We start from the raw sequence: 27,809 nt of genomic DNA, 5'->3' as shown, positions 1-27,809 counted from the left end.
CACCCCTTGGACTATAGCCTGCTAGGCTCTTCTGTCCATGGGGATTCTCCAGGCAAGAATGGGTTGCCATGCCCTCCACCAGGGGATCTTCCCAACAAAGGGATTGAACCCAGGTCTCCTGCATTGTAGGCGGATTCTTTACCATCTGAGCCATCAGGGAAGCCCACTACCTAGCAGAGAATAGGCCAAAAAAAAGAGAAGTTATAGCTCCATCGGACTGCCCAGGTGGCTCAGCAGTAAAGAATCTGCCTGCTTAATGCAGTAGACTTGGGTTCAAGCCCTAGTCATGAAGACCCCCTGGAGTGAGAAATGGCAACCCACTCCAGTGTAATTTGTAATTGTCTGTGAAATCCCATGGACAGGGGAACCTGGCAGGCTACAGTCCATGGGGTCACCAGAGTCAGACATGACTGAGTGACTTAACAACAAAACAAATAGCTCTGTGAAGCAAATTTAATTCACGCTTATCTGTAGACATTATCATTTTCCTAAGATATCTGAGTATGTTAGCTATTAAACTGATTGATTCTAATATACAGCTTGGTGACTATAGTTAATAAGTCATTTAACTTGATTTTCTAAGACTGTAGATTTTAAGTGTTCTCATTACACACATGAAACTGGTAAATATATGAGGTGATGAATGTGTTATTAATGATTAACCTGATAGTGATTATAATTTCTCAAAATATATGTGTATCAAATCATCACATTGTATACTTTAAATATATGCAGTTTTATTTGTCAATTTATCCCAATAAAGCTGGAAGAAAAAATAATAAACTGATTGATGCTGTCAAACACATTTGAAATGTAAAAAGTAGCAATCAAATAAGGATTTCCATGATATATAAAACAGCTAATTGGTCTTTCCTTTGTAAAATAATGCTAACTATAGCTTGAATAGTTTTGCTAACATGTTACCTAACAATGTGTTTAGGAAGATGTAGATAATAAAATACCACCAAAAGTTTGCCTGTGTTTGTTTGTTTGTTTGTTTATTCTTTATCTGTTTCTTATCTCAAGTCAAGCATCATATTTATTATGGTAACAGTTAATACGCAAAGAACATTTCCAGAGACACTATTTCCTCGACTCTACCCAAGTAGCCTTCAAAATGAAGGACCCTATTCTAAACTCAAATATCTGAGCCTAATTTATTTTATTAGGAAACATCTATATGTAACCTACCTTTTAAAAAAAGGAAAAGAGTGTAGGACCTCAATATCAGGGCAATAACTTCAAATTTGTGTGTGTGTGGAAGATAGCCCAAACCAAATTGATTAAACAAAACTCAATTGTTGAAAAGTGGATTTTAGTCTGTTTTTCCATGTTGGTTTTAACTGAGCTATCTGATCAACTCTGAGGAACCCTATTGTTGTTTTCCCTTTTACCCCAAAATGCAGCTGGACACTCCATTCATCTGCACATTAAAAGTGATGAAATAAGAGGGAGAGGACATCTGTATACCTATGGCTGATTCATGTTGATGCATGGTAGAAACCAACACAATATTGGAAAGGAATTATCCTTCAATTTAGAAAAAATAATTTTTTAAAAAAATTAAAAACTAATGAAACAGTTATGGCAATGATACAAGTCCCTTTTGATCATTTTGATGCGACTATCTTACTTCAGAACAAAATTGCTTCCCAGGGTCACTTTTAAGTTTCCAAAATAGCTTGTGTTGTGTTAGGTTCACACGAAAACCTAGACTGAAGGTTCAGATTCCACTGACTCTCCTATGCTCTTATTCTTGGCTGCATTCTGTAGTCACATGAGGAGATTTAGAAAATACGGATGCCTAGGTCTCAACAAGAATGATTTGGATTTAATTTATCTGGTGAGTAGCTAGGTCATTAGACTCTGTTAAGAATTTCCCCTTGTTACTACAATGCTTAGCCAAGTTTGAGACCAGTGTTTACAGTTGAGCCCATTAAAAGGGCTAATAACAATGAAGTTAGTCTAAGCACCTCACATTCCAAGAGTCTGATCACATGGAAACGGTACAGTGTTCGTTCCCATTCGTATGGCTTTGTGTGTTGCCTGTGCTTTTGACTATGGCAGAGAGGGAATTGTTGTTATCATTTTAGTCTCTAAGGTGTGTCTGACTCTTTTGAGGCCTCATGGACTATAGCCCATCAGGCTTCTCTGTCCATGGGATTTCCCAAGCAAGAATAACTGCAGTGGGCTGCCGTTTTCTTCTCCAAGGGATTTTCCTGACCTTGGGATTGAATCTGCACTTCCTGCATTGGCAAGCGGAATGTTTACCACTGAGTCACCAGGGAAGCCCAGAGAGGGGGCTATCAAGGTGAAATTTACTCTACAGATTTACCATAATCTTGGTGGTAACATGTTTCTGGTAACATGGGCTAACAGAAGCAAAGTTTATTATGGTGTTGTAAGTTGTACAAGTCAGGTTCTTCTCTTCTTTCTCCTGTTCTGCTGTGTTGGTTCCTTAACCAGAACTGATGAGAGGATGTGATCCACCCGTCATTGTGCAGGGGTGAGAATACAGCAGTGAAGGAACATAAAGGTAAGAGTATACAACTGTTGGTAATATGTTTTTCAGGAAACAGTGCAAATAATTAACAGAATAAACTACTTAAAATGTTTTAACTTAAACAACAACTGTAGTTGGTATTATAATGTAGAATATAGTCACAAAACTTAGAAAGAGAATGTGGATGTGTAAGTGAAAGGAACAGTGGGAAGATTATAAAAAGAAAAATGTACCAAGATTTTCATCTTAACTGGAAGGAACCAACTATTTTGCTTCATTTTTGGCATTGGTAATGACGCAAGTGTAAGATGTAAAGAATGTATGTAGACAGTTTAAGAGACATATAAAATAAATGTAAAATATAAACATGATATATAACTATCAAGTCATTACAGAAGAATTGCATCATTTAAATAACTAAAATCAAGGAAATAAAAGGAAATTTAATAACTGATACCTATAAATATTTCTACTCTAGAAACAGAAACTACACATTTTCTTCAAGCATCTGTGCTTTATTTACCAAAATAAATTGGTATCATTCAAGAACAAATAAATGATAAATAACAGAAACTGTGGAAATCACATATGGTCACAGTTGTACAGTACTAAAAAATGAAACTACCACCCAAAATACTAAAAACAAACAATGAATCAAAAATATTAAACAAACCATGTGCCTAATGGAACAAATGGGACAAATCGGAAAATAAAGTTATACTGTAGATATAGAGATCTGCTATATTACAGTACAACATCTCAACAGTGATGTATTACCAAAGATGTTCTAAGAGACAGATTCATTGGCTTTAGCCTTTTCTACAATAAAAATAAATGTAAGTGAATAAAATATTTATCAAAAAATCTTAAGTAGACTACAACATACCAAAGAGACAATGGTTAGGGACAAAAGCAACACAAATTTAATTGCACTAGAGAAATGTAAAATCGACAAGTGAGTCAGAACTAAATCTTACTTTAGGAAAATTCTATTTAATTTTAAGCAAAGAGTAAAAAGAAAAAAAGATGTCCTTTTCATTATAGGGGACTGGAATGGAAAAGAGGAAGTCAAGAAACACCTGGGGTAACAGGCAAATTTGGCTTTGGAATATGGAATGAAGCAGGGCAAAGGCTAATAGAGTTTTGCCAAGAGAATGCACTGGTCATAGCAAACATCCTCTTCCAACAAACAAGAGAAGATTCTACACATGGACATCACCAGATGGTCAACACCGAAATCAGATTGATTATATTCTTTGCAGCCAAAGATGGAGAAGCTCTATACAGTCAGAAAAACCAGACTGGGAGCTGACTGTGGCTCAGATCATGAACTCCTTATTGCCAAATTCAGACTGAAATTGAAGAAAGTAGGGAAAACCACTAGACCATTCACGTACGACCTAAAATCCCTTATGATTATACAGTGGAGGTGAGAAATAGATTTAAGGGACTAGATCTGATAGATAGAGTGCCTGATGAACTATGGATGGAGGTTAGTGACACTGTATAGGAGACAGGGATCAAGACCATCCTCATGGAAAAGAAATGCAAAAAAGCAAAATGGCTGTCTGAGCTGGCCTTACAAATAGCTGTGAAAAGAAGAGAAGCAAAAAGCAAAGTAGAAAATGACAGATATAAGCATCTGAATGCGAAGTTCCAAAGAATAGTAAGGAGAGATAAGAAAGCATTCTTCAGCGATCAATGCAAAGAAGTAGAGGAAAACAACAGAATGGAAAAGACTAGAGATCTCTTCAAGAAAATTAGAGATACCAAGGGAACATTTCATGCAAAGATGGGCTTGATAAAGGACAGAAATGGTATGGACCTAACAGAAGCAGAAGATGGTAAGAAGAGGTGGCAAGAATACACAGAAAAACTGTACAAGAAAGATCTTCATGACCCAGATAATCACGATGGTGTGATCACTCACCTAGAGCCAGACATCCTGAAATGTGAAGTCAAGTGGGCCTTAGAAAGCATCACTATGAACAAAGCTAGTGGAGGTGATGGAATTCCAGTTGAACTATTTCAAATCCTGAAAGATGATGCTGTGAAAGTGCTGCACTCAATATGCTAGCAAATTTGGAAAACTCAGCAATGGCCACAGGACTGGAAAAGGTCAGTTTTCATTCCAATCCCAAAGAAAGGCAATGCCAAAGAATGCTCAAACTACCGCACAATTGTACTCATCTCATACTAGTAAAGTAATGCTCAAAATTCTTCAAGCCAGGCTTCAGCAGTACGTGAACCATGAACTGTGAACTTCCAGACGTTTAAGCTGGTTTCAGAAAAGGCAGAGGAACCAGAGATCAAATTGCCAACATTCACTGGATCTTGGAAAAAGCAAGAGAGTTCCAGAAAAACATCTATTTCTGCTTTATTGACTATGCAAAAGCCTTTGACTGTGTGGATCCAATAGAGTGTGGAAAATTCTGAAAGACATGGGAATACCAGACCACCTGACCTGCCTCTTGAGAAACCTATATGCAGGTCAGGAAGCAACAGTTAGAACTGGACATGGAACAACAGACTGGTTCCAAATAGGAAAAGAAGTACATCTAGGCTGTATGTTGCCATCCTGCTTATTTAACTTCTATGCAGAATACATCATAAGAAACACTGGGCTGGAAGAAGCACAAGCTGGAATCAAGATTACCAGGAGATATACCAATAACCTCAGATATGCAGATGACACCACTCTTATTGCAGAAAGTGAAGATGAACTAAAAAGCCTCTTGATGAAAGTGAAAGAGGAGAGTGAAAAAGTTGGCTTAGAGCTCAACATTCAGAAAATGAAGATCATGGCATCTGGTTCCATCACTTCATGGGAAATAGATGGGGAAACAGTGGAAACAGTGTCAGACTTTATTTTTGTGGGCTCCAAAATCACTGCAGATGGTGACTGCAGCCATGAAATTAAAAGATGCTTACTCCTTGGAAAGAAAGTTATGACCAAACTAGACAGCACATTAAAAAGCAGAGACATTACTTTGTCCACAAAGGTCCATCTAGTCAAAGCTATGGTTTTTCCAGTGGTCATGTATGGATGTGAGAGTTGGACTGTGAAGAAAGCTAAGCACCGAAGAATTGATGCTTTTGAACTGTGGTGTTGGAGAAGACTCTTGAGAGTCCCTTGGACTGCAAGGAGATCCAACCAGTCCATTCTAAAGGAGATCAGTCCTGGGTGTTCCTTGGAAGGACTGATGCTGAAGCTGAAACTCCAGTACTTCTGCCACCTCATGCGAAGAGTTGACTCATTGGAAAAGACCCTGATGCTGGGAGGGATTGGGGGCAGGAGGAGAAGGGGACGACAGAGGATGAGATGGCTGGAAGGCATCACCGACTCAATTGACATGAGTTTGAGTGAACTCCGGGAGTTGGTGATGGACAAGGGGGCCTGGTTTGCTGTGATTCATGGGGTGGCAAAGAGTTGGACATGACTGAGTGACTGAACTGAACTGAAAAAGTAAAAATAATAAGTTAGAAATGAGAAAGAATTCAATAATTAAGAAATGAAAAAACAATGTGGAGGTAACTTTGTTCAGATAGTAATTGCAGTTTTCTTGATGAAATACTAGCAAATACAATTTACAAAGAATATTAAAATAATGCTCAATAATCCATCAATATTTTCATCTATCTTAGCCATATATAGATGACTCAAATGACCAGTTTATAATATTTGGCCTTATCTTACAATAGCAGGTTTTTTTGTTTTGTTTTGTTTTGTTTTTACAATAACACTATGTCTCTCCATATAGTTAACTTTTCTTTTAGGGCCCATAAATATGTTCTAAATATATTTCTTAGAATTGTATTTTTTTGTGCAAATTTGAATCAGAATTTTATTCCATTATACTTTTTGCTTGGTTATCCATGGATCAAAAGGGTCACAAAATTCCATACACAGTATAATTTAGATGTAAAGAGAAAATATAGTACCTGTAATCTAGTCTTTCTCTCAAATCCACATCCAGAATTTGTCAGTAAACCAAGTGTTCAATCTCTTTAACCGTACTTTGATATGCTCTCTTAGAAAATGCTCAGTCTCTCTGTAATGTATTTCCACCTCCCCATGATCTCCTCCTAAATGCTTTTTGGGGATTGCAATCCTGTTAGAGACCTAATTCTGCCACTTAGAATACAAATTCCAGTTTTGACTCAGATAAAGGGACATATTTGAGGCTTCCCTGATGGCTCAGGGGTAAAAAATCCACCTGCCAATGCAGGAGACATGGGTTTGATCCCTGGTCCGGGAAGATCACACGTGCTGCAGAGCAACTAAGCCCATGCGCCTCAACTTTTGAGCCACAGCGCTTTACAGCCTGGGAGCTGCAACTATTGAGCCCACCTGCTGAACTACTGAAGCCCAACTAGAACTGCTAGAACCTTTACTCCACAGCAAGAATGACTAGAACCCTTACTCCACAGCAATTGAAGCCTCCTCAATGAGAAGCCTGAGAACCACAATTAGAGAAAATCCTACACAGCACATAAGATCCAGCATAGCCAAAATAAATAAATGATTTTTTTAAAGTGAAAGTCACACAGTCGTGTCTCACTGTTTGTGACCCCATAGACTATAGAGTTCACGGAATTCTCCAGGCCAGAATATTGGAGTGGGTAGCCTTTCCCTTCTCCATGGAATCTTCCCAACCCAAGGATTGAACCCAGGTCTCCCGCATTGCAGGTGGATTCTTTACCACCTGAGTCACAGGCATTCCCTCATAGCTCAGTTGGTAAAGAATCCACCTGTAATGCAGGAGACCCTGGTTGGATTCCTGGGTCGGGAAGATCCCCTGGAGAAGGGATAGGCTACCCACACTCTAGTATCTTGGGCTTCCCTTGCAGCTCAGCTGGTACAGAATCTGCCTGCAATGTAGGAGACCTGGGTTCAATCCCTGGGTTGGGAAGATCCCCTTGGAGAAGGGAAAGGGTACCCACTCCAGTTTTCTGACCTGGAGAATTCATGGACTGTATAGTCCATGAGCTCACAGTGAGATATGACTGAGCAACTTTCAGTTTTTTTTAAGGGACATATTCAAAAAAGTCAGCATTTTTTATCAGTATCATTAAATTTTGGTAGGGTTTTGAGACTTATTTATATAAATTTTATTACATTTTGTACAATTTTTATAAATTTCCTCTTTTATTTATTTTTTTATATTTGGTAGATAGGATACATTTTTGAGAAATATGTCTTTACATACTAGATACCTGCATTTTATTCTCTGCTGCATTTGTTTATCACATCATGATTCCCTCGATTTTTAGTATTTCTGGTCTTGGGACAGCCTGTTTCCCACAAACACAGTCCCCTGCCTCCACTCTCAGTTGTGGTTCATCCTGTTTATCAGTGTGGTGGGGGCAGAGCTGAATTACAGGATCTTTGTAGACTGGACATTAGGGTACAGGCGTGTACCATGAGACCAACAATGTGGTATCTCAAGCCTCATTCATAAAGGTGGATCCAGTCCAACTCTCTCCTGATTTCATGCTCATTTACAACTCACTTTTCTTATCATTAACAGCTCTTCTTGTTCTATAACAGGCAATGAAGGCCATTACCAAGCATTAGGAGAGATAGCTCCCACTGTTTGTCTTCCAGGATCTCATCCTGTAAATTTTGCTCTTCATAGAGTAGGACACCTAGCACTTTCTAACTTAGGCTTGAGGAAATGAGAAAGTGAAATTATCAGTCCAATTATCAGTCGGGTCCAACTCTTTGCAACTGCACTTTCTAACTTAGGCTTGAGGAAAAGAGAAAGTGAACTTATCAGTCACTAAGTCGGGTCCAACTCTTTGCAACTCCATGGACTATAGCCCTCCAGGCTCCTCTGTCCATGAGATTCTCCAGGAAAGAATACTGGAGTGGGTAGCCATTCCATTCTCCTGGGGATCTTCCCAATCCAGGGATCAAAGTCTGAGCCAGCAGGGTAGCTTGAGGAGAATCAATCTGTCTCTTCATTTTCCTGATTTCTTAGCACCAAGTTGCTTCTGTTTTTTTCTTTTTCCAATCACAAATGCCCAACCCAGTTCATCTAAGAGAAACTGATATGTCAAAGATGAAATGAGCATCAGAGAGGAAACTAAATATATCTAATTATAAAAAGAATTTAGAAAATAGTCTAAAATAAATGGGAATGTAAGCTGTTCCATAGGAAGTAAGATACACCAATGAGGTAGGTGTGAAATACCAGTCCAAAGTAGACGTTCACCCTTAAGCCAACCTGTAATTTCTTGTTTAATTGGGAACTTACTATATATCAGGCATTGTGCCTAAGAAATTTCAATATGTAAATCACATTTCATCTTTCCAGTGCCCCTGTCGGGTGGGATCTATTATTGTCCTTCAATTTTTAGATAAGGGAGCTAAAATTTGGAGTGATTAAGAAATTGGTCCTCCATAAACAGCAGAATCTTGATTCAGACTATAATTTTACCCCCAATTTTAAATTCTTGAGCAGGATACTATAAAGATTTTATGAGCTACTTCCATTGACTGCAAAGGCCTTCATGCCTGCTAAGTCACTCAGTCATGTCTGAATCTGTGCGATGCTATGGACTACAGCCAACCAGGCTCCTCTGCCCATGGGATTCCCCAGGCAAGAATTCTGGAGTGGTTTGCCATGCCTTCCTCCAGGGGATCTTCCCAACCCAGGAATTGAACCTGCATCTTCTGTATCTCCTGCAGTGGCAGGCAGGTTCTTTACTACTAGTGCCTCCTGGGAAGCTGATTGCCAAGGATTAAAATCCAATTTGTAGTTTAAGAAAAAAGTAGAAATCATGGAAAGAAGCCTGAGGGGTTTCATAGAGAGAAAGACAGGAATGGATCTGGCCCCAGGATCATCAGAGACCAAGCCATGAATGCTGTCCAAACTGTTTCTACCTGCCTCTACTCTCACTGCCTCATCCCTTTGTTACTGACTAAGTTTCTTGGCCTCCTTAATCAATGGGAATTAATCAGAGTCCAGACAAGAAATTTAGGCAATTTACTGGGGCCCTGCTGTAGCAGTGGGGAGCGAGAACAAATAACAGATTCCCTTGCCAGCTCCTTCCCTGAGGGGACCTGAGCTTGTTCCTCATATGGGGTGAAGGTAGGGGTGTCCAGGGGTTGGCCAAAAGTGTGGCTTAGGTGGTGTTGTGTGCAGGGGGCATGCATAATACCCTGTGTTTGCTCCAGACTCTTCAAAAATGGCAGTTGGGAATTTTGGTCTCTTTATATTTTTGTCCAGAATTTGCTCCAACTGCTCATGCACACAGTTATTTTTAATCCCACATCATTTATTTGTATTTTGCTTCTGGAGAAGTGTGTCCAGGTGCAAACACTGCAGCACTTCAGCAAAGGGTCCCAGGTCCCAGTCCGTCTCACCTTGCTAGCACCTCCTACTTGTTTCCTCCCTACTCTCCTTGCACCATCTGCCCCACCCTCACTGACTCCCTTAGTTTGGTTCACATGGTGGAAAATTGTTACTGTGAGCTTTGTATCTCCTAGTTCAAGCACTTAATGCCCCAAACATGAACTTTATTCACTTTTGATCATAAAGCCCGTGAATCATGGAAATGGACTTTGGTCACCTTTAGGTCATTGTCCCAAAGAAGGCAATGGCAGCCCACTCCAGTACTCTTGCCTAGAAAATCCCACGGACGGAGGAGCCTGGTAGGCTGCAGTCCATGGGGTCGCTAAGAGTCGGACACAACTGAGCGACTTCACTTTCCCTTTTCACTTTCATGCATTGGAGAAGGAAATGGCAACCCACTCCAGTGTTCTTGCCTGGAGAATCCCAGGGACAGGGGAGCCTGGCGGGCTGCCGTCTCTGGGGTCTCACAGAGTCGGACACGACTGAAGTGACTTAACAGCAGCAGCAGGTCATTGTCCATTCTATAACAATCAGGAATTCATTCATTTAAGTCAAAATTATTTGGGGGATGCTCTACACCTCTGACCCTGATCTGAGTGCTGGAAATACGGTGCTGAACTAGACAGACAAGATCTGACATTCTAGAGGGGAGAGACAGGCAATATGGCAAGTGATGGGATGGAGGTCAACATTAGAGAATTTTTCTCTGAGATTGCTTTTGAGTAGAGGCTCAAATGACAAAAAAGAAGCCAGACATGGAACAATCAATGAAGATCATTCCGGAAGAAGAAGACGAAAGATATGAAAAGAATGAGCTGAGAATATTAGTCAGTCAAGATGTCTAGAAATTAGTAAGTGAATGGGAGAAAGATAGGGCATGAGTCAGGAGTCACAGACAGAGAGATAGGGACTAAAAATCTATGTAGGAGACATTGAAAGTTATTCAAAGTGGAAAAAGTTATAGCCAGAAGGAGGATGCTCTGATTTACCCAAGTTGGCTTTGATCCCCTGGGTTATATTTTAATTTGGCTGCTGTTGCTGCAGCCAGAGGGCTGTAAACGGAGGAAGGATATTTCCTCATGGGAGCTGTGGTTCTGTGCAGATAGTAATAAACAGTTCTGTCCTCTTCACAATTCTGTTGAAGAGCCTCTTATAAATTCCTTTAACAGTTAATTCCCATATATTGGCAAGCACCAGTAGCCACAGTTCTTTCAAAGCTAGCTTTATCTTTAAAAGTTATATTTTCTACTGGTTTTAAATATTTTAGATTTTCTGATTCCTCCATGGAATTTTAATTCTTTTTAATGGAGCCAGTTCAATTGAAATACTAAGCAATATTGGAAAATTATCTTTTTTTATGCTAATTTATTGATTGATTATCCCATGCCTACTTTCTACTTAAATACTGTCTATTGCCTCTAGGCACTGGCTTCCAGTTCGATTTCATTGAGTTTTATATTGTCAGTTTCCCATCTTCCAAGTTCTGTTGCTTGTCATGCTTATTTTCAGTTTTCTTAGTAAAACTGATTTGGATCCTGAGGGTGTTTGCTAGGTATCAGACAAAGAGCCACACACAGCCAGAAAAGCAAATCAAACTAATGGGAAATGGAGTAAAATGGAAAGAGATGTCAGGAGAAAGGAGAGAATCTGCAAGCAAAGGAAAAAAAAAAAAAGAGAGAGAGAGAAACTATAGACAGTCAAGATCATAGTCATATCCAGAAACAAAGAAATGGCCTGAAGAGTTATAAATCGCTGCAGTAGAATTAATGAGATGGAACAGTTCTCAAGGAAAAGAGCCAAGGATAGATAAAGGAAGAAAAAAAAAAAGCAGCATAAAAGGAAGAAAAAACAAAATAGGGGAAAAGAAAAATGAGAACTCCAAGTGCAAGGTGAAAGAGTAGAAAAAAAGAATGGATAAATTAAGAAATGGTGCATCACATTAAAGGAAATGTATTCCATTTTCTTTATTCTTATCTTTAACTGGCTTTGCATTTCTCCAGTAACAAAGCCAAACTGAAAGGATAATTTTGTTTATGTACCCAATTTGCATAATTGTGCAATATAAATTACAATGCTAATTAAGGACAGCCCTTGGGCTTCTGGAATTGGGTCAAAGTGGCTCCCTGAGAGCAAAGATGTTGGGTATTGGCTTTGTCCCCTCTCCCACTGCAGGGAAGCTGGGCAAGAGCAAAGAGCCTCTCTGATAGTGTGTGAAATCTTGTCAGAATTTGTTGAGGACCCAGAACTATACATCTCACTCCAAAACTTGGCTTTGAAAATCATCTTTGTGTGATTCAGCAAGGAGGTACTTAAAAACTAAAACTTCTCCTCATCCTATGAGGTCTGTGTTGGTTATCATTTTTATGATTTTCTTTCCTCCTCATTTTTTTAATCCATATTTTTTTAATTGTTTTTTTCAAACTGTAATGTAAACCTGGGATGCAATATTTTCATGCTGAATTGTTGCCACAGTTGTCCCAAATGAGTGTATGACCTACCTTGCCTGGAAGTCTAGTGAGGGCAACAAGCTGCTTTCTGAGTTTTAGTTAAATCCATGTCCTTAAAACAAAGGAAGCTATTGTACTATAACAACATCGAAAATTCAATCCCAGTTTGTTCCCTGAGTGCAAGCTAAGTCCCTTAAGTCATGTCCCACTCTTTGTGAACCTATGGACTGTATCCCACCAGGATCCTCCATCCATTGGATTCTCCAGGCAAGAATATTGGAGTGGTTTGCCATGCCTTCGTCCAGGGGATCTTCCCAACCCAGGGACTGAACCTGTGTCTCTTAAGTCTACCTGCATTGGCAGGCAGGCTCTATACCACTAGCACCACCAGGGAAGCCCGTATTCCCTGCATTATTTTCAATTGTTTTCAGTCACTAAGTCATATCCAGCTCTTTGCTACCCCGTGAACTGCAGCATGGCAGGCTTCCCTGTCCTTCAGTATCTCACAGAGTTAGCTCAAACTCATGTCCATTGAGTCAAGGATGCCATCCAACCATCTCATTCTCTGTCTCCCCCTTCTCCTTCTGCTCTCAATCTTTCCCAGAATCTAGGGCTTTTCTAGTTAATCAGTTCTCCGCATCAGGTGGCCCAAGGATTGGAGCTTCAGCTTTAGCATCAGTCCTTGCAATGAGTATTCTGGATTGATTTCATTTAGGATTGACTAGTTTGTTCTCCTTGCAGTTCCAGGGACTCTCAAAAGTCTTTTCCAGCACCACAATTTGAAAGCATCAGTTCTTGGGCACTCAGCCTTCTTTATGGTCCAAATCGCATATCAATACATGACTACTGGAAAAACCATAGCTTTGACTATATGGACCTTGGTTGGCAAAGTGATGTGTCTGCTTTTTAATATGCTGTTTAGATTGGTCATAGATTTTCTTCCAAAGAGCAAGTGCCTTTTAATTTCATGGGTGCAGTCATTGTCCTCAGTGATTTTGAAGCCCAAAAAAGAGAATCTGTCACTGTTTCCATTTCCCCATCTATTTGCCATGAAATGATGGCAGTGGGTGCCATGACCTTAGTTTTATGAATGTTGAATTTCCAGCCAGCTTTTTCACTCCCCTCTTTCACCCTCATTAAGAGACTCTATAGTTCTTCTTCTCTTTTTGCCATTAGAGTGGTATCCTCTGCATATCTGAGGTTATTGATATTTCTCCCAGAAACTTTTGAATTCAGCTTGTGAATTGTCCAGCCCAGCCCAGCATTTTGCATGATGTACTCTGTATATAACTTAAATTAGCAGGGTGTCAATATACAGCCATGACATACTCCTTTCCCAATTTTGAACCAGTCCATTGTTCCATATCTGGTTCTAATTGTTTCTTCTTGACCTGCATACAGGTCATACTATCCTTAATATGGAACTGAAAGATACAGGTTCATATTATCTTTAGCTTAGGTTTTTCAAATAAAGAATATCTCTGAGTTCCTATAGTGAAGGCTACCTTAGCTACAATGGATGAGCCTCTGTTAAGGCTTATTCTGAAGGAGATGCTTTGCAAGCTTTTTTTTTTTTTCCCACAATCTTTGATTTTTTAAATTAGTTTTTATTGGAATATAGTTGATGTACAACGTTGTATTAGTCTCCACAATGAGGTATCACCTCACACTGATCAGAATGGCTATCATCAAAAAAAAATCTACAAATAATAGCTATCTTCGTGGCAGCAGTGGAGACAGAGACACAGAGAGTGGACCTGTGGACACAGAGGGAGAAGGAAAGGGTAGAACATTTTTGAAGAGATTATAGTTGAAATTTTCCCCAACATGAAAAAGGAAATAATAAATCAAGTCCAAGAGGAACAAAGAGTCCCATACAGGATAAACCCATGGAGAAACATGCCAAGACACATACTAGTCAAACTAACAAAGACTAAACACAAAGAAAGAATATTAAAAACAGCAAGGGAGAAGCAACAAGTAACATACAAGGGAAATCCCATATGCTTAACATCTGACCTTTCAGCAGAAACTCCACAGGCCAGAAGGGAATGGCAGGATATATTTAAAGTACTGAAAGGGAAAATTCTACAACCAAGATTACTCTTCCTGGCAAGGATCTCATTCAAAACTTATGGAGAAATAAAATGCTTTTTAGACAAGCAAAAGTTTAGAGAATTCAGTACGACCAAACCAGCTTTACAACAAATGTTAAAGAAATACAAGAGAAGAAAAAAGATCTACAAAATCAACCCCAAACAATTAAGAAAATGACAATAGGAACATATATCAATAATTATTTTAAATGAAAATGGATTAAATGCTCCAACCAAAAGACACAGACTGGCTGAATGGATTCAAAAACAAGACCCATATACATGCTGTCTGTGAAACCCACTTCAGACCTAAAGACACGTATAGACTGAAAGAGGATGGAAAAATATATTCCATACAAATGGGAAGCAAAAGAAAGCTGGAGTAACAATCCTCATATTGGACAAAATAGACCTTAAAATAAAGAATATTATAAGAGATAAGGGAAGATACTACATAATGATCAAGGGATCAATCCAAGAAGAAGACATAAAAATTGTGAATATCTATGCACCCAACATAGGAGGTGTTTCTCTCAATACATAAGACAAACACTGACATAAAAGGAGAGATTGACAGTAATACAATAATAGTAGGAGACTTTAGCACCCTATTCACACCAATGGACAGATCATGAAAACAGAAAATTAATAAGGCAACACAAGTCTTAAATGATACATTAAATGAGATAGATCTCATTCATATCTTCAGGACATTCCATTCAAATGTAGAAGAATACACCTTCTTCCTGAGTGCACATGAAACATTCTCCAGGATAGGTCACATCTTGGGTCACAAATCAAACCTCAGTAAATTTAAGAAAATTGAAATCATATAAAGCATCTTCTCTAACCACAATGCTATGAGACTAGATATCAATTACAAGGAAAAAAATTGTAAGAAACACAAGTACATGGGGATTAAACAACATGCTTCTAAATAACCAACAGGTCACTGAAGAAATTAAAAGGGAAATCAAAAATTTACAGAAGCAAATGACAATGAAATCATGATAATTAAAAGCCTATGGGATACAGCAAAAGCAGTTCTAAGAGAAAAGTTTATAGCAATACAATCCTACCTCAAGAAACAAGAAAAACATTGAATAGACAACCTAACTCTACATCTAAAACAACTGGAAAAAGAACAACAACAACAAAAAAAACACACCAAAATTAGTAGACAGAAAGAATAAATTTCCAAGCAGAAATAAATGAAAATTAAATGAAAGAAACAATACTAAAGATTAATAAAACTAAAAGCTGGTTCTTTGAGAAAATAAACAAAATTGACAAATCTTTAGCCAAACTCATCAAGAAAAAAAGAGAGAAGAATAAAATCAACAAAATTAGAAATGAAAAAGGAGAGGTTACAAGAGACAATGCAGAAATACAAAGGATTATAAAACTATTATGAACAACTATATGGCAATAAAATGGATAACCTGGAAGAAATGGACAGATTCTTAGAAAAGTTCAATCTTCTGAGGCTGAACCAGGAAGATATAGAAATTATGAACAACCCAATTACAAGAACTGAAATTGAAGCTGGGATCAAAAATCTCCCCAAAACACAAAAGCCTGGGACCAGATGACTTCACAGGAGAATTCTATTAAACATTTGGAGAAGAGCTAATGGCTAAACTTCTAACTCTTTCAAAAAATTTCAGAGGAAGAAACACCTCCAAACTCATTCTATGAGGCCAGCATCACCCTGATACCAAAACCAGACTCGACAACACACAAAAAAGAAAACTACAGACCAATATCACTGATGAACATAGATGCAAAAATCCTCAACAAAATTTTAGGAAACAGAATTCAGCAACACATCAAAAATCTCATACGCCATGATCAAGTTGGGTTTATCCAGAGATGCAAGGATTTTTCAATATATGAAAATCAATCAATGTGATATACCATATTAACAAACTGAAAGATAAAAAAAATATATGATAATATCTATAGATGCAGAGAAAGCCTTTGACAAAATTCAGCACCCATATTGGAAAAGAAGAAGTAAAGCTCACACTGTTTGAAGATGACATGATACTATACATCAGTTCAGTTCACTTCAGTCACTCAGTTATGTCTGACTCTTTGTAACCCCATGAACTGCAAAAGTCCAGGCCTCCCTGTCCATCACCAACTCCCAGAGTTTACCCAAACATGTCCATTGAGTCGGTGATGCCATCTAACCATCTCATCTTCTGTCGTCCCCTTCTCCTCCTGTCTTCAATCTTTCCCAACATCAGGGTCTTTTCAAATGAGTCAGCTCTTCTCATCAGTTGGCCAAAATACTGGAGTTTCAGCTTTTTTTTTTTTTTTTTATGTTGAAGATTTAGTTCATACATGATTTACATACTACCTCCTATCTGAATATATGTCATAATTTTTATTATAGTCAATGTTTCCATCATTCACTTCAGTTCAGTTCAGTTCAGCTGCTCAGTTGTGTCTGACTCTTTGCGACCCCGTGAATCGCAGCACGCCAGGCCTCCCTGTCCATCACCAACTCCCGGAGTTCACTCAGGCTCACATCCATCGAGTCAGTGATGCCATCCAGCCATCTCATTCTCTGTCGTCCCCTCCTCCTTCTGCCCCCAATCCCTCCCAGCATCAGAGCTTTAACATCAGTCCTTCCAATGAACACCCAGGACCGATTTCCCTTAGGAGGGACCGATTGGGTCTCCTTGCAGTCCAACAGACTCTCAAGAGTCTTCTCCAACACCACAGTTCAAAAGCATCAATTCTTCAGTGCTAAGCCCTCTTTATAGTCCAACTCTCATATCCATACATGACCACTGGAAAAACCATAGCCTTGACTAGATGGACCTTTGTTGGCAAAGTAATGTCTCTGTTTTTTAATATGCTATCTAGGTTGATCATAAAATTCCTTCCAAGGAGTAAGCATCTTTTAATTTCATGGCTGCAATCACCATCTGCAATGATTTTGGAGCCCATAAAAATAAAGTCTGACACTGTTTCCACTGTTTCTCCATCTATTTCCCATGAAGTGACGGGACCAGATGCCATGGTCTTCGTTTTCTGAATGTTGAGCTTTAAGCCAACTTTTTCACTCTCCTCTTTCACTCTCATCAAGACGCTCTTTAGTTCTTCTTCACTTTCTGCCATAAGGGTGGTGTCATCTGCATATCTGAGGTTATTGATATTTCTCCTGGCAGTCTTGATTCCAGCTTGTGCTTCATCCAGCCCAGCATTTCTCATGATGTATTCTGCATATGAGTTAAATAAGCAGGGTGACAATATACATACTGTACATAGAAAACCCTAAAGATAGCATCAGAAAATTATTAGAGCTAATCAGTTAATTTAGCAAAGTTGCAGGATACAAAATCAATACACAGAAATCAATTGCATTTCTATATACTAACAATAAAAAAAAATCAAAGAGAAAGTTAGGAATCAATCCCATTCACCATTGCAACAAAAAGAATTAAATATCTAGGAATAAACTTACTTAAGGAGACAAAAGAACTGTACACAGAAAATTATCAGACACTACTGAAAGCAATCAAAACCAACATAAAGAGATGGAGAAATATTCTATGTTCCTGGGTAGGAAAAATCAATATTGTGAAAATGACTATACTACCAAATGCAATCTACAGATTCAATATGATCCCTATCAAATTACCAATGGCATTTTCCCCAGAACTAGAACAAAAAATTTCACAATTCATATGGAAACAAAAGACCACCAATAGCCAAAGCAGTCTGGAGAAAGAAGAATGGAGCTGGAGGAATCAACCTTCTTGAATTCAGATTATACTACAAAGCTACAGTCAAGACAATATGGTATTGGCATAAAAACAGAAATACAGACCAATGGAACAAGATAGTAAGCCCAGAACTAAACCCATCCACCTATGGGTATCTTATTTTTGACAAAGGAGGCTAGAATATACAATGGGGCAAAGACAGCCTATTCAATAAATGATCCTGGGAAAATTGGACAGCTACGTGTAAAAGAATGAAATTAGAACACTTCCTAATACCACACACAAAGATAAACTCAAAATGGCTTAAAGACCTAAATGTAAGACCAGAAACTATAAAACTCTTAGAGGAAAACATAGGCAGAACACTTGATGACATATATTAAAGCAAGATCCTCTATGACCCACCTCCTGCTGCTGCTAAGTCACTTCAGTCGTGTCTGACTCTGTGCAACCCCATAGACGGCAGCCCACCAGGCTCCTCTGTCCCTGGGATTCTCCAGGCAAGAACACTGGAGTGGGTTGCCATTTCCTTCTCTAGTGCATGAAAGTGAAAAGTGAAAGTGAAGTCACTCAGTCGTGTCTGACTCTTAGTGACTCCATGGACTACGGCCCACCAGGCTCTTCCGTCCATGGAACTCTCCAGGCAAGAGTACTGGAGTGGGGTGCCATTGCCTTCTCCTAGAGTAATGGAAATGAAAAACAAAAGTAAAGAAGTGGGACCTGATTAAACTTAAAAACTTTTGCACAGCAAAGGAAACTATAAGCAAGGTTAAAAGACAACCCTCAGAATGGGAGAAAACAATAGCAAATGAAACTGACAAAGAATTAATTTTCAAAATATACAAGCAGCTCATACAACTCAATACCAGAAAAACAAACAACCCAATCAAAAAGTGGGGAAAAGACCTAAACAGACATTTCTCCAAAGAAGACATACAGATGGCTAACAAACATGTGAGAAGATGCTCAATATTGCTCATTATTAGAGAAATGCAAATCAAAAGTACAGTGAGATATCACCTCACACAGGTCAGAATGGCCCTCATCAAAAAGTCTACAAACAATAAATGCCAGAGAGGGTGTGGAGAAAAGGGAACAGTCTTGCACTGTTGGTGGGAATGTAAATTGATACAGCCACTATGGAAGCTGTATGGAGATTCCTTAAAAAACTAGGAATAAAACCACCATATGACCCAGAAATCCCACTCTTAGGCATATACCCTGAGGAAACCAATACTGAAAAAGACACATGTATCCCATCATTCATTGCAGCACTATTTACAATAGCTAGAACATGGAAGCAACCTAGATGTCCATCGACAGATGAATAGATAAAGAAGTTGTGGTGCATATACACAATGGAATATTACTTAGCCACAAAAAGGAGCACATTTGAATCTGTTCTAAAAAGGTGGATTAGCCTAGAGCCTATTATACAGAGTGAAGTAAGTCAGAAAGAGAAAGATAAATATCATATTCTAATGCATATATACAGAATCTAGAAAAACGGTACTGAAGCATTTATTTACAGGGCAACAATGAAGAAACAGACATAGAGAACAGACTTATGGACATGGGGAGAGGGGAGGAGAGGGGGAGATATATGGAAAGAGTAACATGGAAACTTACATTACCATATGTAAAATAGATAACCAACAGGAACGTGCTGTATGTCTCAGGAAAGTCAAACAGGGACTCTGCATCAACCTAGAGGGGTGGGATGGGGAGGAAGGTGGGAGGGAGGTTCAAAAGGGAGAAGATATATGTATACCTATGGCTTATTCATGCTGAGGTTTGACAGAGAACAAAATTCTATAAAGCAATTATCCTCCAATAAAAAAATAAATAAATTTAAAAAAAGAAAAAAACAATAAAATCTACAACTAAGTACTGGAGAAGGTGTAGAGAAAATGAAATTCTCGTGTATTATTGGCAGGAATGCAAATTGGTATAGCCACTACGGAGAACAGTATGGAGAGTCCTTAAGAAACTAAAAATAGAGCTACCATATGACCCAGCAATCCTAATACTGGGCATATATTCAGAGAAAACCATAATTCAAAAATATACTTGCAAACATTTTTTATCTACTGATTCCTGACCTAAATCAAAGACTATCTAGAAAATAGAAACAGACCCCCAAATCACTCAGGTTGGAGTAGGGACAAGAGAGTGGAACACTGGCCCAGTGTCCTTGATCAGTCATCTCTACCTGCTCTCCCTTCTCTATCTTCTGAGAGTGTAGAAGCCACTTTTAGAAGGGATTTTATCTACCTAATTTAGGTGACAGCACAACAGTTAGGGATATTGGTTTTATACCCCTCATTTTGACTTTAATTCATCTGGAAGTTATTTTTTTCCCCCACTGGTATCATGATAGGAATAATTGGAAAATACAAAATGCACGTCATATTTCTTATCCTATGGTACTTTAATTTCTGGGAAATGAAAACATGGGCAGATTAAAAAAAAAACAAACACAACTTCCAGTATATACTCAAACCTAATGAAACTTTAATTGGTATACAGTGAGATTAAGTATGATTTCCAATTTTCTCAAGCCCAGAAACTCATACAAATTTTAAATAAAATAATAGTTTTGTTGCTTCTATTCTGCCCTCTTTTCATTTGACTGTGAAAATTCTTCCTTTTCCCAGAGCTTCATTCTCTTTTAGTCCCTTTGCTTCAGAAGATATTACCTTCATGTTTATAAATGGATTGGGCTGGTGTGTTGTCACTTTGATGCTTGTGAGCACATATTATTGCTTTTGGAAAATGTTCTAAAATTTGCTAATTTTAAGAGTCTACGTTAAGATAAAGATTCTTGATAGACACAAATCCAAAAGAAGTTTGGCTTTTCTATACTTAGGCTAAGCCTGCCAGGAACTCCTAATTATTTCAGAATGTTTGTATGCTCTTTGAGTGTCTGGGCTTAGAATTTTACTGTTTTTTCCATTTTACATTCTGCATCTTATTGGCCACATTTTTTTTCCCTTCACAGTTACATTCATAATATGCTTTCTAGTCTTCAAAACTCATTTTAATTTTACATGTGTTATTGCATGTGCTTATTAAAAATATATTAAGTGCCAGACACTGTTCTAGGCATTTAGATCAAAGCTCTAGTCATCATAATGCCTATATTAACTTAGTAAAGATAAACTGTATTTCTTGGAAACTGAAGCTTATTATATCTATTTTGCTCTTACTAGAGTGCAGGAAGGGCTTCCCTGGTGGCTCAAATTGTAAAGAATCTGCCTGCAATGAAGGAGACCTGGGTTCAATCCCTGGGTTGGAAAGATCCCCTGGAGGAGGGCATGGTAACCCACTCCAGTATTGTTGCCTGGAGAATCCCCATGGACAGAGGAGCCTGGCAGGCTATAGTCCATGGGGTCACAAAGAATCGGATACAAGTGAGCAACTAAACACAGCACAGAACAGAATGCAGGAAACATAGATAGATATTCAATAAAACCTCCTGGGTTATTAGCAAATGTTATATTTAAAATGGAGAAGGAAATGGCAATCCACTCCAGTATTCTTGCCTGGAAAATCCCATAGACAGAGGAGCCTGGCAGGCTACTGTCCATGGGGTCATAATAGTCAGACATGACTTAGCGACTAAACTACTACTACTATATTTAAAATATTAGAGACTTCTAAGGAATAAGGTTGAACAAAGCCTTGTAAATGTGACTTACAGAATGGCAAAGTATTTGAGCTGCGAGATACTTAAAAGGATATCAGAGGAAAGAAAAAAAAAAAGATATCAGTGAAATGGTTTTGGTCACCGCATCCTATATAATATTATGTGAACCTCTGCCCATAGTTCTTGAGACACTGTCTACTAGATTTAATTCCTTGAATCTATTCATAACTTCCACTGTATAATCATAAGGGATTTGATTTAGGCCATACCTGAATGGTCTAGTGCTTTCCCCTACTTTCTTCAAGTTAAGCCTGAATTTTGCAATAAGGAGCTCATGATCTGAGCCACAGTTAGCTCCAGATCATGTTTTTGCTAATTCTATAGAGCTCCTCCATTTTTGGTTGCAAAGAACATAATCAACCTGATTTCAATATTGACCATCTGATGATGTCCATGTGTGTAGAGTCATCTTTGGGTTATTGGGAAGGCTGTTTGCTATGACCAGTGTGTTCTCTTGACAAAATACTGTTAGCCTTTGCCCTGCTTCATTTCGTACTCTAAAGCCAGACTTGCCTGTTACTCCTGGTATCTTTTGAATTCTTACTTTTACAATGCTATCCTCTATGATGAAAAGGACACCTCTTTTTAGTGTTAGTTCTAGAAGGTCTTGTGGGTCTTCATTGAACCTGTCGATTTCAGCTTCTTTGGCATCAGAGGTTGGGCCATAGACTTGGATTACTGTGATGTTGAATGGTTTGCTTGGAACTGAGCCGAGATCATTCTGTTGTTTTTGAGGTTGCACCCAAGTGCACAGCATTTTGTGCTCTTTTGCTGACTCCCTTTCTTCTCAGGGATTCTTGCCACATTGTAGTAGATATAATAGTCATCTGAATTAAATTCTCCCATTCCCCTCCATGTTAGTTCACTGATTCCTAAGATGTTGACATTCAATCTTCCCATCTCTTGCTTAACCACATCCAGTTTACCTTGACTCATGGACATAACATTCCAGGTTTCTTTACAATACTATTCTTTATAGCACTGGACTTTACTTTCACTGCCAGACACATCCGCAACTGAGCATCATTTCCACTTTGGCCCTGCCACTTCTTTCTTTCTGGAGCTATTAGTAATTGCCCTCTGCACTTCCTCAGACGATATTGATCACCTTCTGACCTGGGGGGTGCTTATCTTTTGGTGCCATATCTTTTTGCCTTTCATACTGTTCATGGGGTTCTCATTCTTCCTCCAGTGGACCACATTTTGTCAGAATTCTTCAATATGACCTGTCCCTTCTGGGTGGCCCTGCATAGCATGGCTCATAGCTTCACTGAGTTATATAAGCCCTTTCACCACGACAAGGGCTGAGGCTTTACAAGTAGCTGAGGAAAGAAGAGAAGTGAAAGGCAAGGGAGAAAGGGAAAGTTATATCCGACTGAATGTGGGGTTCCAGAGAATAGGAAGGAGAGATAAAAAAAGGCCTTATTCAATGAAGAATTCAAAGAAATAGAGGAAAATAGAATGGGAAAGATTAAAGATATCTTTAAGAAAATTGGAGATGCTAAGGGAACATTTCATGTAAAGATGGGCATGATAAAAGACAGAAACAATAACAAAGTAACAGAAGTGGAAGAGATTAAGAAGAGGTGGCAAGAATACATGGAAGAACTATACAAAAAAGGTCTGAATGACCGGAATAACCACAGTTGTGTGGTCACTCACCTAGACCCGAACATCCTGCAGTATGAAGTCAAGTGGGCCTTAGGAAGCATTACTATGAACAAAGCAAGTGGAGGTGATGGAACTCCAACTGATCTGTTTAAAATCCTAAAAGATAATATTGTTAAAGTGTTACACTCGATATGCCAGCAAATTTGGAAAACTCAGTAGTGACCACAGGACTGAAAAAGTTCAGTTTTCATTCTAATCCCATAGAAAGGCAATGTCAAAGAATGTTCAAACTATCATACAATTGCACTCGTTTCATATGCTAGCAAGATAATGCTCAAGATCCTTCAGGCTAGCCTTCAGCAGTACAGGAACCAAGAACTTCAGATGTACAAGTTGGATTTAGAAAAAGCAGAGGAACCAGAAATTAAATTGCCAACATTTGTTGATCATGTAGAAAGCAAGAGAATTCCAGAAAATTATATACATCTGCTTCAATGACTATGTTAAAGCCTTTGATTGTGTTGATCACAACAAACTGTAGAAGATTCTTTAAAAGATGGGAATACCAGTCCAGCTTAACTGTCTCCTGAGAAACATGTATGCAGGTCAGGAAGCAATAGTTATAACTGGACAGGCAGGAAATGACAGACTGGTTCAAACTTGAGAAAGAAGTATGTCAAGGTTGTATATTGTCACCCTGCTTATTTAACTTCTATGCAGAGTACATCATGCAAAATGCCGGGCTGGATGAATCACAAGCTATAATCAAGGTTGCCAGGAGAAATATTCAACAACTTCAGATATGCAGATGATACCACTCTAATGGCAGAAAGAGAAGAGCAACTAAAGAGCCTCTTGATGAGAGTGAAAGAGGAGAGTGAAAAAAGTGGCTTTAAACTCAACATTCAAAAAACTAAGATTATGGCATCTGGTTTTGGCTTTAAACTCAACATTCAATAAACTAAGATTATCCCATCACTTCATGGCAAATAGAAGGGGGAAAAGTGGAGAAAAAATAAAGACAGATTCTATTTTCTTGGGCTCCAAAATCACTAAGAACAGAGACTGCAGCCATGAAATTAAAAGACATTCATTCCTTGGAAAGACAACTATGACAGACCTGGAGAGCATATTAAAAAACAGAGACATCACTTTCCCGACAAAGGTCTGTATAGTCAAACCTATGGTTTTTCCAGTAGTCATATATAGATGTGAGAGTTGCATCATAAGAAGGCTCAGTGCACAAGAATTGATGCTTTCACTGTGGTGCTAAAGAAGATTCTTAACAGCCCCTTGGACTGCAAGGAGATCAAAGCAGTCAATCCTGAAGAAAATCAATCCTGAATATTCATTGGAAGAACTGATGCTGAAACTGAAGCTCTACTTGGTCACCTGATGTGAAGAGTTGACCCTTTGGAAAAGACACTGATACTGGGAAAGAGTGAAAGTAAAAGAAGAGGGGGCGGCAGAGGATGAGATGGCTGAATGGCTTCACTTGCGTAGGTGACATGAATTTGAGAAATGTCTGGGAGATAGTGGAGGATGGAGGAGCCTGGTGTGCTATAGTTCATGGAGTCAGAAAGAGTTGGAGTGAACAACAACAAGAACATGTCAGTGAAATGCTTTGTTATTAGGTGAGATAACAGAGCAAATACCTGTGTCAGTCACTGAAAGTTGACTGTAGTTGTGTTGCACACAGTTCAGCCTCAACAGACCTAGTGGGGAGATATGGGAAGTATTGGAAAAAGCACTGAGATCAGGGTAAGAAAACCAGGGTTGGGTTTGTCCCTTAATAATTATCTGACTTTAGGAAAGTCTCCTAAGTTCAAAAAGTCCACATGGAATTGTTCATTTATCCTTTCAGGAATGTTGGTAAGAATTAAAGGAATAGAATATTTGAGAACAATTTGATACCTTTTTATAAATGTGAAACAGAATTGGGTTTGGGAAATGTGTCTTGAATGGAAGGATGGCAATGAAAACAGGGAGTTACTAGGAGAAGGGGAAGAAAGCAGTAATTCGCAACTATGTAGGACTGTGGTGAAATTCTCCCCTCCCAACCCCAAATCTATAATGGATATATAGACCTTCCAGAATGTGTAACTTTGTCAGCAAGAGATTCAACTACAGTGCAACTTGCAGTTTAGACCATTATTGTATAGTAAAGTTAATTTTAAAATATTTAATCTCTCTTACTCTATGGGCTCGAAAAAGGACAGAAATGGTATGGACCTAACAGAAGCAAAAGATATTAAGAAGATGTGGCAAGAATACACAGAAGAACTGTACAAAAAAGATCTTCACGACCCAGATAATCACAATGGTGTGATCACTGACCTAGAGCCAGACATCCTGGAATGTGAACTCAGGTGGGCCTTAGAAAGCATCACTCTGAACAAAGCTAGTGGAGGTGATGGAATTCCAGTTGAGCTATTCCAAATCCTGAAAGATGATGCTGTGAAAGTGCTGCACTCAATATGCCAGTAAATTTGGAAAACTCACCAGTGGCCACAGGACTGGAAAAGGTCAGTTTTCATTCCAATCCCAAAGAAAGGCAATGCCAAAGAATGCTCAAACTACCGCACAATTGCAGTCATCTCACATGCTAGTAAAGTAATGCTCAAGATTCTCCAAGCCAGGCTTCAGTAATACATGAACTGTGAACTTCCTGATGTTCAAGCTGGTAAAACGAAAAGGCAGAGGAAACAGAGATCAAATTGCCAACATCCGCTGGATCATGGAAAAAGCAAGAAAGTTCCAGAAAAACATCTATTTCTGCTTTATTGACTATGCCAAAGCCTTTGACTGTGTGGATCACAATTAACAGTGGAAAATTCTGAAAGAGATAGGAATACCAGACCACCTGACCTGCCTCTTGAGAAATCTGTATGCAGGTCAGGAAGCAACAGTTAGAACTGGACATGGAACAACAAACTGGTTCCAAATAGGAAAAGGAGTACGTCAAAGCTGTATATTATCACCCTGCTTATTTAACTTATATGCAGAGTACATCATGAGAAACGCTGGACTGGAAGAAACACAAGCTGGAATCAAGATTGGTGGGAGAAATATCAATAACCTCAGATACGCAGATGACACCACCCTTATGACAGTGAACAAGAACTCAAAAGCCTCTTGATGAAAGTGAAAGAGGAGAGTGAAAAAGTTGGCTTAAAGCTCAACATTCAGAAAACGAAGATCATGGCATCTGGTCCCATCACTTCATGGGAAATAGATGGGGAAACAATGGAAACAGTGTCAGACTTCATTTTTCTGGGCTCCAAAATCACGGCAGATGGTGACTGCAGCCATGAAATTAAAAGACGCTTACTCCTTGGAAGGAAAGTTATGACCAACCTAGATAGCATATTGAAAAGCAGAGACATTACTTTGCCAACAAATGTCCATCTAGTCAAGGCTATGGTTTTTCCTGTGGTCGTGTATGGATGTGAGAGTTGGACTGTGAAGATGGCTGAGTGCTGAAGAATTGATGCTTTTGAACTGTGGTGTTGGAGAAGACTCTTGAGAGTCCCTTGGACTGCAAGGAGATCCAACCAGTCCATTCTGAAGGAGATCAGCCCTGGGATTTCTTTGGAGGGAATGATGCTAAAGCTAAAACTCCAGTACTTTGGCCACCTCATGCGAAGAGTTGCCTCATTGGAAAAGACTCTGATGCTGGGAGGGATTGGGGGCAAGAGGAGAAGGGGACGACACAGGATGAGATGGCTGGATGGCATTGCTGACTTGATAGACGTGAGTCTGAGTGAACTCCAGGAGTTGGTGATGGACAGGGAGGTCTGGTGTGCTGTGGTTCGTGGGATTGTGAAGAGTCAAACACGACTGAGCGACTGAACTGAACTTAACTCTGAAACATTTAATACAGTAAATTAATGGGAATTTAATATTTTCCAGTGCATTTTGAAAACGTCCAGCAAAGTTTGTGGCCAATACTGTCTTGGATTATTAGTTAGTTTTCTATTTGTTTTTCAGTAGATGCAAGCATATTGTGAGATGTTCTATATTTGTGAAACTTATGACAAACTTTGAAGATAACATAATGCATTTCGGGTGAGCCAATGCAGTAACACAGATACTTCATGAAAATTCAGACCAATACTTTGGGTTGTATATTTATTCATCGATAAATTTAAACATATTATTGAAGATGTGTTTCTCCTTTCCATTTTTTAATTTCCATTTTTAGGTTGTGAGACATGCATCAGACTGAAAATCAGCTAACATGAGAACCGATCCTGACACCAATGCATCCAGTTGGACACCAAGTCTTTGGAGAAGTCCTCTCTGCACCCCTCCCCCAATAATACAAAGCATCCTTCTGCCA

The 27,809-nt window shown here is 38.9% G+C and overlaps 1 long non-coding RNA gene across 1 annotated transcript; it reads left to right on the top strand.

The window, feature by feature from the left end:
• On the top strand, positions 1-27,809 carry LOC133253866 (uncharacterized). The gene is made up of 3 exons (XR_009738491.1): positions 1-2,311; positions 2,467-2,536; positions 27,672-27,809. It is a non-coding gene; the product is annotated as an uncharacterized LOC133253866 (long non-coding RNA).

This window comes from Bos javanicus, chromosome 1, assembly GCF_032452875.1.
Source record: "Bos javanicus breed banteng chromosome 1, ARS-OSU_banteng_1.0, whole genome shotgun sequence".
In the NCBI taxonomy this organism is placed as follows: Eukaryota; Metazoa; Chordata; class Mammalia; order Artiodactyla; family Bovidae; genus Bos; species Bos javanicus.
Note: the sequence above shows the minus strand (reverse complement) of the source record. Positions and strands in the feature narration are given on the sequence as shown.